The following is a 13,795-nucleotide window of genomic DNA, read 5'->3' on the forward strand; positions in this document are numbered from 1 at the left end:
CTCGATCTCCTGACCTCGTGATCCGCCCGTCTCGGCCTCCCAAAGTGCTGGGATTACAGGCTTGAGCCACCGCGCCCGGCCGTTTTTTGTATTTTTTTAGTAGAGATGGGGTTTCACCGTGTTAGCCAGGATGGTCTCGATCTCCTGACCTCGTGATCCGCCCGTCTCGGCCTCCCAAAGTGCTGGGATTACAGGCTTGAGCCACCGCGCCCGGCCATTTTTTTTTTTTTTTGAGACGGAGTCTCGCTCTGTCACCCAGGCTGGAGTGCTCAAGTGCAGTGGTGTGATCTCGGCTCACTGCAAGCTCCGCGTCCCGGGTTCACACCATTCTCCTGCCTCAGCCTCCCGAGTAGCTGGGACTCCAGGCGCCCGCCACCACACCGGGCTAACTTTTTGTATTTTCAGCATGTTAGCCAGGATGGTCTCAATCTCCTGACCTCGTGATCCGCGCGTCTCGGTCTCCCAAAGTGATGGGATTACAGGCGTGAGCCACCGCGCCCGGCCAGGTTTTTGTTTTTAAAACAAAATCTTTTTGTTCCACAAGCAATAAGAACTTTCAGTTCAGTTCCACCTCTTGGTTGTTTACCAGCTAGGCCTCTTCTCTACTCCAGGGGCAAAAACGGGGTTACAGCTCTCAACCACCAGGGGGCGCCAAAGAACAACTGATAATCGAACCGTTCCTGAGGACGTCCTCCAGGAATGACATTCCCCAGCCTGGATTCCTTTCCTCGCTGAAGAAAACCCATCCATTTTGAGATTCTCTGCCTGTCAAGTACTTCAGTCTCAAGTAGGCCCCGACTACATGAGCCAGATTCGAGGTTATGTTTGGATTGTATCCTAAAAGTACCCAAAGAAGACATTTATATTGGCTGCAATGATCAGAAAGTCAGAATAAAATCCCATGGGGGTTTGGGTTAATCAGACTTGTGTTTAAAGCGTGGCATGTGTGATGCAGGGCAAGGTCTCTTGTAGGGGGACCAAATTTCCTAGTTTCCCCTGGTCAGTAAAAGTCCTGCATCTTGACTGTTCAGTTCCTGCAAACTGGACTGTTGGTCCCTCTACCTGCTTGACCCTCAGTTTTCGTCATCTGTGAAATGGACGTAAGGCTAGTACCTTCTATGAAGTGTTCATGGAAGAATTCAATGAGATGATGATGTACACAGTAGGTGCTGAATAAAAACTAGCTCAGTTTTGTTATCAAGTAATACAGTAGGTGTTTGCAATCTCAGGCATGACCCAGTAAAACTATGTAAACAGAACCCTAACTTTTTTTTTTTGAGATGGAGTCTTGCTCTGTCACCCAGGCTGGAGTGTAGTGGCACAATCTCAACTCACTGCAACCTCTGCCTCCAGGGTTCAAGTGAGTTTCCTGCCTCATCCACCCGAGTAGCTGGGATTACAGACACCCATCACCATGCTCGGCTAATTTTTGTGTTTTTAGTAGAAACAGGGTTTCGGCCGGGCGCGGTGGCTCAAGCCTGTAATCCCAGCACTTTGGGAGGCCGAGGCGGGTGGATCACGAGGTCAGGAGATCGAGACTATCCTGGCTAACATGGTGAAACCCCGTCTCTACTAAAAATACAAAAAACTAGCCGGGCGTGGTGGCGGGCGCCTGTAGTCTCAGCTACTCGGGAGGCTGAGGCGGGAGAATGGCGTGAACCCGGGAGGCGGAGCTTGCAGTGAGCCGAGATCACGCCACTGCACTCCAGCCTGGGCGACACAGCGAGACTCCGTCTCAAAAAAAAAAAAAAAAAAAGAAACAGGGTTTCATCATGTTGGCCAGGCTGGTCTCCAACTCCTGGCCTCAAGTGATCTGCCGCCTCAGCCTCCCGAAGAGCTGAGATTATAAGTGTGAGCCACCGCACCTGGCTGAGCCCTAGCATTTCAAAAAAACTTTAATATAATAGAGATGGGGTCTTGCTATGTTGCCCAGGCTGGTCTCGAACTCCTGGGTTCAAGCCATCCTCCCACTTCGGCCTCCCAAAATGCTGGCATTACAAGTATGTAATGCTGGCTCCATCTCAAAATGCTGGCATTACAGGTATGGGCCACCATGCTTGGCCACAGAGCCCTAACATTTGAACACCCCACTTATACGTTCAATTCACTTCCAAAGATATTTGCTGAGTGCCTACTACATTTGAAGAAATTATTAGCAGTTTAAAGGTTATGGGCAATATTTTAAAAAAATTATTGCTCTTTATCCAGGATGCTATAATGTCTAGGGGACAGAGATATGGAAAGTGTTTACAGGGTAGAGGGGAAAAAAATTCATGCCCATTTTTCCCCTCTTGTGAGTCTTTATTTCCTCCTGGCTGGATAACAGTAGTGGTTTAATTTATCTTTACAGTCCCATTTCATTCTCCTTCCATTCCAACTGACAAACTACCAGGTGAATCTTAAGACAGTCTGGATTCTGTTTTCCAGAACGTAATGCCTCTTTTACCATGGCGTTCTTTTTACAACAGGGCCTCAGCAAACTTTCAAATCTTATCTCTCAAACAAACCAGACGACTCCCTTGCTCAAACACGTCCTCTGTTTTCCTTCCTCCGCATTATTACTCACAGTGTTTCCTAAGTTGGAGTGCCCCACCTCATTACTGCCTGTCAAACATACGCTTTTTCTTATGTGGCCTCAGTGGGTTCTCCACGAGACAGGAACATTCCCTTCCTAGACCAGACCTCATTCTACTGTACTTTTGGCATTGTTCGTGTTAGCATCATTTCATGGACCCTGTTCTTGATTGTGGCAGAGCTGATCTATTTTACTTTTTAATATTTCCTCTAGTTCCTTGTATGTAGCCAACAAATGTTTATTGAGTTACACCCAGGATCTTATTTATTTATTTATTTATTGAGACAGAGTCTTATTCCATCACCCAGGTTGGAGTGCAGTGGTGCGATCTCGGCTTACTAACAGGCTCCATCTCCCAGGTTCAAGCGATTCTCCTGCCTCAGCCTCCCGAGTAGCTGGATTACAGGCATGCACCACCACACCCAGCTAATTTTTGTATTTTTAGTAGAGATGGGATTTCGCCGTGTTGGCCAGGCTGGTCTCAAACTCCTGACTTCAAGTGATCCACCTGCCTCAGCCTCCCAAAGTGCTGGGATTACAGGCATGAGCCACTGCGCCCGGCCCCAGGATCTTAATTTTAATATCTGTATCCTAGCTTTGCTAGTTTTAAGCTATGTGATATTGAGCAAGTTACTTAACCTCTCTAAGCTTCAGTTTCCTCATCTGAAACAAGATAATGCACTTGGAATGCTTCACATTGTGCTTGTTATAATAGGAGCTACAGATTGTCAGAGAAAGAAAAGATCTACCTACGTTGGAGGAATATGGGATACGGGAGGGCTTCCTGGAGGAAGTGGGATGTCAGCTGGGATTTGAATAGATGAAGATGAGAGAGGACATTCTAGGCAAAAGGACTAATCTGAACAAAGATCTAAGAAGAAATAGGGCCGGGCGCGGTGGCTCAAGCCTGTAATCCCAGCACTTTGGGAGGCCGAGACGGAAGGGTCACGAGGTCAGGAGATTGAGACGATCCTGGCTAACCCGGTGAAACTCCGTCTCTACTAAAAAATACAAAAAACTAGCCGGGCGAGGCGGCGGGCGCCTGTAGTCCCAGCTGCTCGGGAGGCTGAGGCAGGAGAATGGCGTAAACCCGGGAGGCGGAGCTTGCAGTGAGCTGAGATCCAGCCACTGCACTCCCGCCTGGGCGACAGAGTGAGACTCCGTCTCAAAAAAAAAAAAAAAAAAGAAGAAGAAATAGGAAAGCACAGGTGTGCTGAAGACGGAGTTGGTCAAGTCCTGGCAAATACTTTTGGAGAGATTCTCCACGAAGAGAGATAGAGAGGGAAAGGATGGGGGAGTAACTTTTTTCAGAGTGTGAATTAACAGGTTGGAAGGAGGAAAATCAGTCTTTAGTGGTTTGCTGAAGGCTCCTGTCATTGACTTTGCCCTTTTCAGCAGCAGCAGCAGAATCAGAAGTGGTGGTCAGTGGATAGGTGACAGAATGAAATCAGCACATGTTTTCAGTAAGGTGCAATGAAGGATGGAAACGGACAAAAGGACAACTGATTAGCAGAGTTAGGCTTAAAGTTTTACATTTGTGTTAAATAATTAATTATAGAGGCAGGAGAATTGCTTGAATCGGAGAGGCGGAGGTTGCAGTGAGCCGAGATCCCGCCATTGCACTCCAGCCTGAATGACAAAAACGAGACTCCATCTCAAAAAAAAAAAAAAAAAAAAAGAATTAATTATAGAAATACAAGAGTGAATCTGGCTTAGTATCAGTTTGTGGGAAAGGCTCTAGAGGGAAGAGGTGGAAAGGATTGGTTATAAAGTCAGGTTGAGCCAAAGGGTCAGTGCAGCCACTATGTCTGCCAATGCAAATATAAAATGAGGCCAGGAACAGTGGTTCACACCTGTAATCCCAACACTTTGGGAGGCCAAGGTGGGCAGATCACTGGAGGTCAGGAGTTCAAGACCAGTTTGGCCAACATGGTGAAATCCTGTTATCTACTAAAAATACAAAAAAAATTAGCCAGGTGTGGTGGTGCATACCTGTAGTCCCAGCTACTCAGGAGGCTGAGGCAGGAGAATCACTTGGACCTGGGAGGCGGACGTTGCAGTGAGCCAAGATTGCACCACTGCGCTCCAGCCTGGGCAACAGAACAAAACTCAGTCATAAATAAGTAAATACAAATTAAAAAATAAATAAATAAATAAATAAAATGAAGCAGGCGTGGTGGCTCTCACCTGTAATCCCGTTGTTTGGGAGGCTGAGGTGGAAGGATCGCTTGAAGCCAGGAGTTTGATTCCAGCTTGGGCAACATAACCGGACCCTGTCTCTACAAAAAAATTTTAAAAATTAGTTGAGCAAGGTGGTGAGCTTCTGTACTTCCAAACTCCGTGGAGGCTGAGTCAGGAGGATCACGTGAGCCCAGGTGTTGGAGGCTACAGTGAGCTGTGATTACACCACTGCACTCTAGCCTGAGCGACAGAGTAAGACCCTGTCTCTATACACACACGCAAAAAGTATAGTTTAATAATAGACGTAGGGAGTCAGACCAAGGAAGGCCATAGGCTCACGGTACTGTTTGGCAGTCAGGTCATACCTGAGCACTTTACATAGTTATATTTTTGCTGCAACAATAGGAATGTGTTGGCCCACAGCAAAAGACTCAAATGATGCCTCCTAAGCAGGTAAGTGCACCCATCCCCCAGCTGCTGTGAGTGTTGGCTGCTAAGGGTTCCCAGCTGCCCCAAATTTCAGAGAATTGCCCTCACTTGAAGGGAGTGACCTTGGGGACCTTAACTTCCTTAGGGCCCATAACCACTGACATGGACTAGGGTACAAAAAGCTGTCCATGCCTCAAGGTGAGTGACTGTGGTGGTGTTTCTGCCCAGAGCTCTCCTGTGTGCATCAGGCCAAAGAAAGATCAGGCTGAGCCCGACTCGGCTCTCTTCCTTTCCCTGTCTTGCTCATCTTCCTGCCTTACAGGATTTGCCTCCCTCACTAAATCCTGTTCATTGGATCTCTCTTACAGGCTCTGTTTCTAAGGGCCCTGACCCAAGACACCTATGAAATCAAATAGCCAAAAAAGAACTGGATCTAGGTTCTCAAACAGAGCTATCATCCATCATGGCTTTTATGCATATATCAGCTCTGATTGTTTGGTTTTGTGTTCACTTTATTCTCCCCTGTGGTCCTCATTGTTAATGCCAGGTGTACAGCCAGACAGTTCAGCAACCCTCCTGTAGAGAAAACTCCATCCCAATAGTTTTTTTTGTTGTTGTTGTTTCTTTGTGTTTTTTTAAGACGGAGTTTTGCTCTTGTTGCCCAGGCTGGAGTGCAATGGCATGATCTTGGCTCACTGCAGCCTCCGCCTCCCAGGTTCAAGCAATTCTCCTCCCTCAGCCTCCCAAGTAGCTGGGATTACAGGTGTGCGCCAGCACAGCCAGCTGTATTTAGAAGAGACAGGGTTTCACCATGTTGGTCAGCCTGGTCTTGAACTCCTGACCTCAGGTGATTCCCCCCGCCTTGGCCTCCCAAAGTGCTGGGATTACAGGCATGTGCCACCGCTCTCGGCCCCATCCCAGTAGTTATAACAAGATGCCAGGACTCATGCTGACTGGACTGTCTTGATCACATGTCTTTCCCTAAATCAATCACTACAAATGATGGCAGGCAGGGGTTGGAGTGCTTTCATTGGTTAGGACTGGGCCATGTGATCCCCCACCCCAAGGTGAGTAGTGAGTCATTCCCAAGGCAGCTACAGGGATAGACAGTGGGGAGGAGTGGTTCTGTTACCAGAAAGGGGTCCTGATCTAGACCTCAAGAGAGGGTTCTTGGATCTTGTGCAAGAAAGAGTTTGAGGCGAATTTATAGAGTTAAGTGAGAGCAAATTTATTAGAGAAGTAAGGAAACAAGAGGCTGGGCGCAGTGGCTAGGGCGTAATCCTAGCACTTTCAGAGGCCGAGTGAGGGTGCAGATCACTTAAGGCCAGGAGTTCTAGAACAGCCTGGCCAACATGGTGAAAGCCCCTCTCTACCAAAATACAAAAATTAGCCAGGTGTGATGGCGGGTGCCTGTAGTCTCAGCTACTCCAGAGGCTGAGGGAGGAGAATTGCTTGAACCTGGGAGGCAGAAGTTGCAGTGAATTGAGATTGTGCCACTGCACTCCAGCCTGGGTGACATGGCAAGACTGTCTCAAAAAAATGAAAAAAAAAAAAAAAGAGAGAGAGAGACAAAAGAATAGCCACTCCATAGGCAGAGCAGCGGCATGGGCCACTCAGCTGCTTATACTTACTGTCACTTCTTGATTATATGCTAAGCAAGGCATGGATTATTTATGAATTTTCTGGGAAAGGGGTGGGCAATCCCTGGAACCAGGACTGAGGGTTCCTCCCCTTTTTAGACAAGACAGGGTAACCTCTGGACATTTCCATGGTATTTGTAAACTGTCACAGTGCTGGTGGGAGTGTCTTTTAGCATGCTAATGTATTACAATTAGTGTATAATGAGCAGTGAGGATGACCAGAGGCCACTTTTCTCACCATCTTGGCTTTGGTGGGTTTTGTCTGGCTTCTTTACCATCACGTATTTTATTAGCAAGGTCTTTGGATCTTGTGCTGACCTGTATCTTGTGCTGACCTATCTCATCCTGTGACTTAGCAGGCCTAATCTCCGGGGAATGCAATTCAGTAGGTCTCAGCCTTATTTTACCCAGCCCCTATTTAAGATGGAGTCCTTCTGGTTCGAACGCATCTGACAGTTCCCTGGAGGAAAGTGGGGTTCCCTTACTAAAAGAAAGAATGTTTACGGGGAAGGACACAACACATACCCCCAGTAGATCCTGAAGGATGTCCACATGAAGTCCTTAGGATAACGAGGCATATGAAAACCATCAGTGAGGACAGGGCAAGAAAAAGGAACTTAATCCCTATTGTTTTGTGGAGATGGGTCGAGGGTGTGGGAAAGGGGATGAAGTGAGATTAGACATGTTGTGTGAAGCTTTAGAGGATGACATTAGGATCTAGGGTCAGAGATAATTTCATTACTATTTTTTTTTAGAGTCCGAGTCTTACTCTGTTACCCAGGCTGGAGTGGGCTCAGAGATTAGAGGGAGGCAGACCACCTATAAGAAATACATAAACCCTTTTTTTTTTTTTTTGAGACAGAGTCTGACTCACTCTGTCGCCCAGGCTGGAGTGCAGTGCTGTGGGATCTTGGCTGACTGCAACCTCCGACTCCCAGGTTCAAGTGATTCTCATGCCTCAGCCTCCCAAGTAGCTGGGACTATAGGTGTGCATCACCACTCCTGGCTCACTTTTGTATTTTTAGTAGAGACGAGGTTTCACCATGTTGGCCAGGCTAGTCTTGAACTCCTGACCTCAAGTAATCCTCTGGTCTCAGCCACCCAAAGTGCTGGGATTACAGGTGTGAACCACCACACCCAGCCTAACCCTTTATATATCCACAAAATATGTATGTGTCTATATATAGTATACAAGACGTACACAATTTAAGTTGTCCAAAAAAAGAATAGAGATATTTGTGAGAGGGTGAGGTTGTCTGTAGTCTCTGCCATGAACGGGCAGATCTCTCTTCCCATGACTAATAAAATACACTTGTGCCTCCTCCTTACCTGGGCTTTTTCAGGAGGGCTGTGTCTGGGTGGGTACTATCTGGAATGCCCCCACCCCGGTCATGTTTTGGGGAAATCTGCCCCACCCCAATAATTCCAGCGGGGGTACTTTCTCCTCGGAGGCGCACTTCTGCATCCTCTTTTAGTCACCTGGGATACCTGCCTGGCATTGCACTCACCGCAGTACGTGCCTTAGCGTCCTGCAATTTGGTGTAAGCACCCCCAGGGTAGTGACTGTATCTCATCTAGCTTACTTCCTCAGTGTTCTTACTCAAAAAATATTTATCGAACAAACAATTTTATCAAGTATTTTGTGCAAGAATTTTTGCCTTGGGGGAAGGTCTGTGTGACTAAGAGCCCACGAGGATCCCGTCTAACTTCAAGATTCTGCGTCGGGCATTGGTACTGAACTGGAAGCTGATTTATGGTGAGTAATTGAGAATACCCAAGGCCACTTTGACTCTTGCAGCTGTTGGATAGAGCAGCACCCTCTCCCGCCCTCCCTCTGAGAGTTCACCAATGGGCAGTCCCAGAAGTCTTTGAGGAGGAGAAGGGGGTCAGAGTGAGAATTTACCCTGGAATGTAAAGTGAGAGGCCCCTTTTCAGTCTTTGCGCCTTCGCACGGGTCCGCCCCAAACCTAGAAGAACGCCCCTGACCCCTTCTTCCTCTACCTACTGTTACTCCTTTGACTCCGTCTGGTGACCCTATCGCCGACGCCTTCCGGAAAGCGCTTCCCCCTTTTCCACCCCATCGAGTTGGGGTTATTTCTCCTTTTCTGGGCTCTCTCCCATTGCTGGGGAGGAAGGGGGATATGAAAGGACTGCCTGACCGCGGCTCTCATCACAGTGGGCCTGGCTTACCTAGTTTCTCTCTCCCCTTTTGCCTTTCTCCTTTCTCCCTGTTGCAGTCATGGACTTCACTCATTACATATACGTATACGTATACGTATACGTATACCTATACCTATATGTATACCTATACCTATACCTATACATATACATGTTTTTAAATCGGGCAGCCTCCCGCTCCCCGCCCCACGCCCAGAATAGGTTCAGAGGGGCGCCCGGGTTCACGTGCGGAGCTTGTGGCCTCTGCGCCTAATGGGCGCCCCTTCACTACATGAATGGGTACGGGCAAGGGTATAGGATTTTAGAATTCCAAGAGTCGTCGGGGGTCATCCCGTGGAATCCTCTCTTTTGCAGATGCTCTTTCTGGAGCCTTCCGATGCAAGCTCTTGGGCTCACGCAGCCCTTCTCCTCTTCTAAGCCCAGAGCACTTTGGCTGCTGCAGATCTCCACGGCCTCGGCAGGTAGGGAGGAGCAGGCAGGTGTCAGTGGCCTCCCTTTCACCGTTGGGGAAGCTGACTCAGAGAAACAAGGCGACGGGCCTCGGCGGGGCGGGACTGTAACGGGAATTCAGGGCTCCAGGCCAGAGCGGAATTTATTGTCTCCTTTTGCGAAGCGTGAATGTGAAATGATCGACTTCGGAGTCCCAGGCGGAGACCCTTCAGTCCCCGAGAAGAATCGGGATGGGGTCTGGGATTAATGCAGTAATTACTCGCGCCTGGGCATTGACCCCTTGCCAACTTGGCAAGATCCGGCAGGGTCCACCGCCCTTCCCTTCACAGGGTGACCAGTGGGCTGCGGCCGCTTTAAGGCCCAGCGCTCCGCCCCCGGCTCGTCGCCGACCTCCTCGCCGCCGCTCGGCCAGTTCCAGACTTTCCTCAGAGATGAGGTCATCTCCCCGTTACCCATTGGCTGCGTCGTGCCGCCACTCACAGGAAGTCACGCCTCCGTCTTCGCCTTCTTCATGCTGCTTCCTTCTCCGCCCGCCCCTTAGTCTGACGATCACGACCCCGATCAGGCCTCTGATTGGCTAACGCTGCCGTCACTTCTCCAGCGGACAGTCTTCAGGACGGGAGGCGGGCGTGGTGGGCGGGCCCGCAGCTTCCGCGGCTGAGAGGAGCCGGCGGCGGCAGTGTCTGTGGTGGCCGCGGTGGCGAGAGCGACGGTCCCATCCTTCCCACCTTCTCCGTTGCCGCTGGCCGCACGCCCTCCGCTGGCGGCGACTTCTCAGCTCCGTGCGCCCAGGCTGGACAGTGAGCCTCGAGAGGAGACGCGGGCGGCCAGAGCCGGAGTGGGGCGAGCCGCGGAACCCGGCCGGGAAACGCGTGAGGCGGTGAGTGGGAGTCCGGGCTGGGGACCCCTCCCCCACCGCGGCCCCGCCCCGCCCGGAGCATCCTTTTTCTCCCCCGACCCCGCTGCGCGCGCCCTCGAGGGGTCAGGCAAAGCGGCCCTCGTGTCCCCGGCCCTCTTCCCGCCGGCCTTCTGCCCCTGCCCTCAGGGCCGGAGTCGCAGAGCGGCGGTCACTGTGCCGGGGCTGGGACCCGGGCCGGGGCCGGGCGGGCGGGCGCGGTCCTGCACCTGTGCACCGCCTGACGGGGCCGTGCTGCGCGGGGCGGGGAGGCACGGAGGTCCTCGCCCTTGCTTCTCCCGGGGTATGTTTTGATTGCAGGGACGGGGTGTCGTCCGCTTTCTCTGGGGTCTTGTGCAGACCTTCAGGATCAAAGTGCAGTCCTCAGGATTCTCAGGCAAGGAGGCTCAGCTGGAGTTGTTGGTGCTAGTATAGCAACCTGAATGCTGCCAGGTGTACAGGGCTCTGCAGATCTGAAACTTGATGGCCAAGAACTTTACCCTCTAAGAGAGCGTCTGTCAGGACGCTGATTGCAGTCCACCCTCCCCGCTTCGGGTACTTTTGATACTCCATAGTACCTAGGGCTGGACCTTTTGAGACGCCTCCCAAACCTGCCACTTGCTAGCTATGTAATCTTGTGCCTTGGTTTCCTCGTCTGAAAAATGAGGATAATAGCACCAGTCGCATACGGCTGTTTGTTGTAAGTGTCGAGTGAAATAATTCACGTGAAACGTTTGATACAGTGCTTGGCCCATAGTAAGGGCCCAAGAAATGTTTGCTTTTGGGATGTTGAGAATGACTGGTTTGGCAGTCATTAAGCACTAGCCCAGCTTGGCTTTGTCAAGATTTCTCTCTCTTGTCTGCCTATTATGCAGCGTAACGAAAGGGCAGTTGAACGGTTAACTGCTTGCCAGCCTCTATTTGGCATGAAGTGTGTGTATATACAGGAATGTGGAATACATCACTTAAATATAATAATGGAATTGCCCCATGCTTCATATGTTTTTGCATAGTTTTAAACTCATAAGACGTCTGGAATGTCCCCGAGTTGCAAGTTTTTGAGATCTTTTCAGGGTCTTTTCTACATCAAGCCGAAACCTATAACATAAGACTTAAACTGTCAGTAAGATGTTAAACTTACATGTTTTACTTCAGAAGACCCCCAGAACTCCAAATGTCCCTTATGCAGTTTTGCTGTTGAAAAGCAGTCATCTCCCGGGGGTGAGGTGGTACAGCCAGCTGGCCCGCAGCCCTGTGACTGCAGGGTGGGGAACCTTTGGCTGGAAGTTATTAAACTAAGTTTTGCCTAATGTCGTTTGCATATTTCATAGCGGATCAAAGGGCTTTATGTTACTGTTTCTTATTGAAATGACTTAGAAGTAATCCATTACTGCGTTCTTTAAAAACACCTGCAAAGAAAATATCTCTAGTCTAGCTCTAGTGTTTATTTCAGTTTTTGGCCAGTAACTGTTAAGAAGAGCTCCTCTTTAAGAAGGCTTCCAAAAGTCACATCCACTTGAATAAGTTATTTAGAGTCAAATCAAGAGAGGTAGAAGAGTAATATGTATCCCATCACCCAAAAGTATTTATTGGAGACTTTCCATGTCCTTAGTACTCTGCCAGGTGCTATTAGGGAGTGATTAAAAAGAGTACGAAATAGAATCAGCCTGTAAAGGGCAAAACCATAAAGTTTGGGTCACCCGGTAGTAATTACAAGTACTACTTAAGGGATGACTTCATTTATTCATTCAGCAGACTTTTTGTTCCATGTTTGTAATGTGCCAGGTGTTTTTCTAAGGGCTGGGGCTATCAAGATAAGTGAGATATTGTCGCTGCTCATGAGGAGCTCACAGTGTAGTGGGAGAGGCAAAAAAAATGGCAGATGATTGTAACGCACTGGAATAAACTCTAAATCCAGACTTTACTGGGAGAGTCAAGGGAGCTTTTCCTGTGGATGTATGGAAGGCTTCAAAGAAAATGGCATTTGAGCTGAATGTTAACCCAGATAAAGGAGAGGAAATTCCGAAGAGAAATAACAGCTTGGAAAGGTTTCCTGGTAGGCTGGGCACAGTGGCTTAAGCCTCTAATCCTAGTATTTTGGGAGGCCAAGGCAGGAGGATCACTTGAGGCCAGGAGTTCGAGTTGAGACCCGCTTGGGCAACATAGTGATACCTTGTCTCCACAAAAAAATTAAAGAATTAGCAGACGTGGTGGCTTGCACCTGTAGTCCCAGCTACTTAGGAGGCTGAGGCAGGAGGATCCCTTGAGCCCAGGAGTTTGAGGTGGCACTAAACTATATTCACACTGCACTCCATCCTGAACATGCAGTGAGACCCTGTCTCAAAAGGAAAGAAAAAAAAATCCTGATAAATCTTCTGATATACCAGTTATAAGCCCCAGGGAAGGAGAAGGAAACTAACATTCCTTGATGCCCACTATGTAAAAGTTAGGCTTTGATTGTGTTGCTTAAGGATAGGAAAATAGGCTGCAACTAGTTAAATAACTCATTTAGGGATACAGAGTTAACAGAACCAGGACTTGAATCTCTGACTTAAAAGTGTGGTATACTCTTCCTTTTAACATGCTTTTGTAGAGGTAAATATAAAAGAGGTAAATATAAAGGAGGTTAGAAAGTTCTACCCATATTGTTATTATTATCATTTTATCACATCTGTTACAAGTTACTTTCTATGAAATGTTTCATATTTGATTTAGAGTTACTAAGGCGATATAAATAAAGTTTATCTATATTTAAGGTGATATAATAAATAAAGGTTATCTTTATTTATATATTTTATGCTTATAAATTTGGTGGTATTTCCTAAAAGTATGGTCTGTGGGAACATTCAGTAAAAATGGAGTACAGGGCAGGCGCGGTGGCTCACGCCTGTAATCCCAGCACTTTGGGAGGCCGAGGCAGGCGGATCACAAGGTCAGGAGATCGAGACCATCCTGGCTAACACGGTGAAACCCCGTCTCTACTAAAAATACGAAAAATTAGCCGGGCACGGTGGCAGCGCCTGTAGTCCCAGCTACTCCGGAGGCTGAGGCAGGAGAATGGCGGGAACCCGGGAGGCGGAGCTTGCAATGAGTTGAGATCCGGCCACTGCACTCCAGCCTGGGTGACAGAGCAAGACTCCGTCTCAAAAAAAAAAAAAAAAAAAAAAAAGGCCGGGCGCGGTGGCTCACGCCTGTAATCCCAGCACTTTGGGAGGCCGAGGCGGGTGGATCACAAGGTCAGGAGATCGAGACCATGGTGAAACCCCGTCTCTACTAAAAATAGAAAAAATTAGCCGGGCGCAGCGGCGGGCGCCTGTAGTCCCAGCTACTCGGGAGGCTGAGGCAGGAGAATGGCGTGAACCCGGGAGGCGGAGCTTGCAGTGAGCCGAGATCGCGCCACTGCACTCCAGCCTGGGCAACAGAGCAAGACTCCGTCTCAAAAAAAAA

At 48.9% G+C, this 13,795-nt stretch overlaps 1 protein-coding gene across 4 annotated transcripts in view; it reads left to right on the forward strand.

The window, feature by feature from the left end:
- The window catches only part of MRTFA (myocardin related transcription factor A), a 273,324-nt gene that overhangs the window by 40,340 nt on the left and 219,189 nt on the right, over window positions 1–13,795 (forward strand). For 2 of the 4 annotated variants that reach the window (XM_025400083.1, XM_025400085.1), the window contains exon 1: window positions 10,092–10,333. The exons of 1 other annotated variant lie outside the window; for it this stretch is intronic. The gene's annotated coding sequence lies outside the window, so the exon portion shown is untranslated. Of the gene's footprint in view, window positions 1–10,091; window positions 10,334–13,795 lie in introns of those variants that run through there. One more of the 4 variants, XM_025400084.1, reaches the window with a different exon arrangement.

This window comes from Theropithecus gelada, chromosome 10, assembly GCF_003255815.1.
Source record: "Theropithecus gelada isolate Dixy chromosome 10, Tgel_1.0, whole genome shotgun sequence".
Taxonomy (NCBI): Eukaryota; Metazoa; Chordata; class Mammalia; order Primates; family Cercopithecidae; genus Theropithecus; species Theropithecus gelada.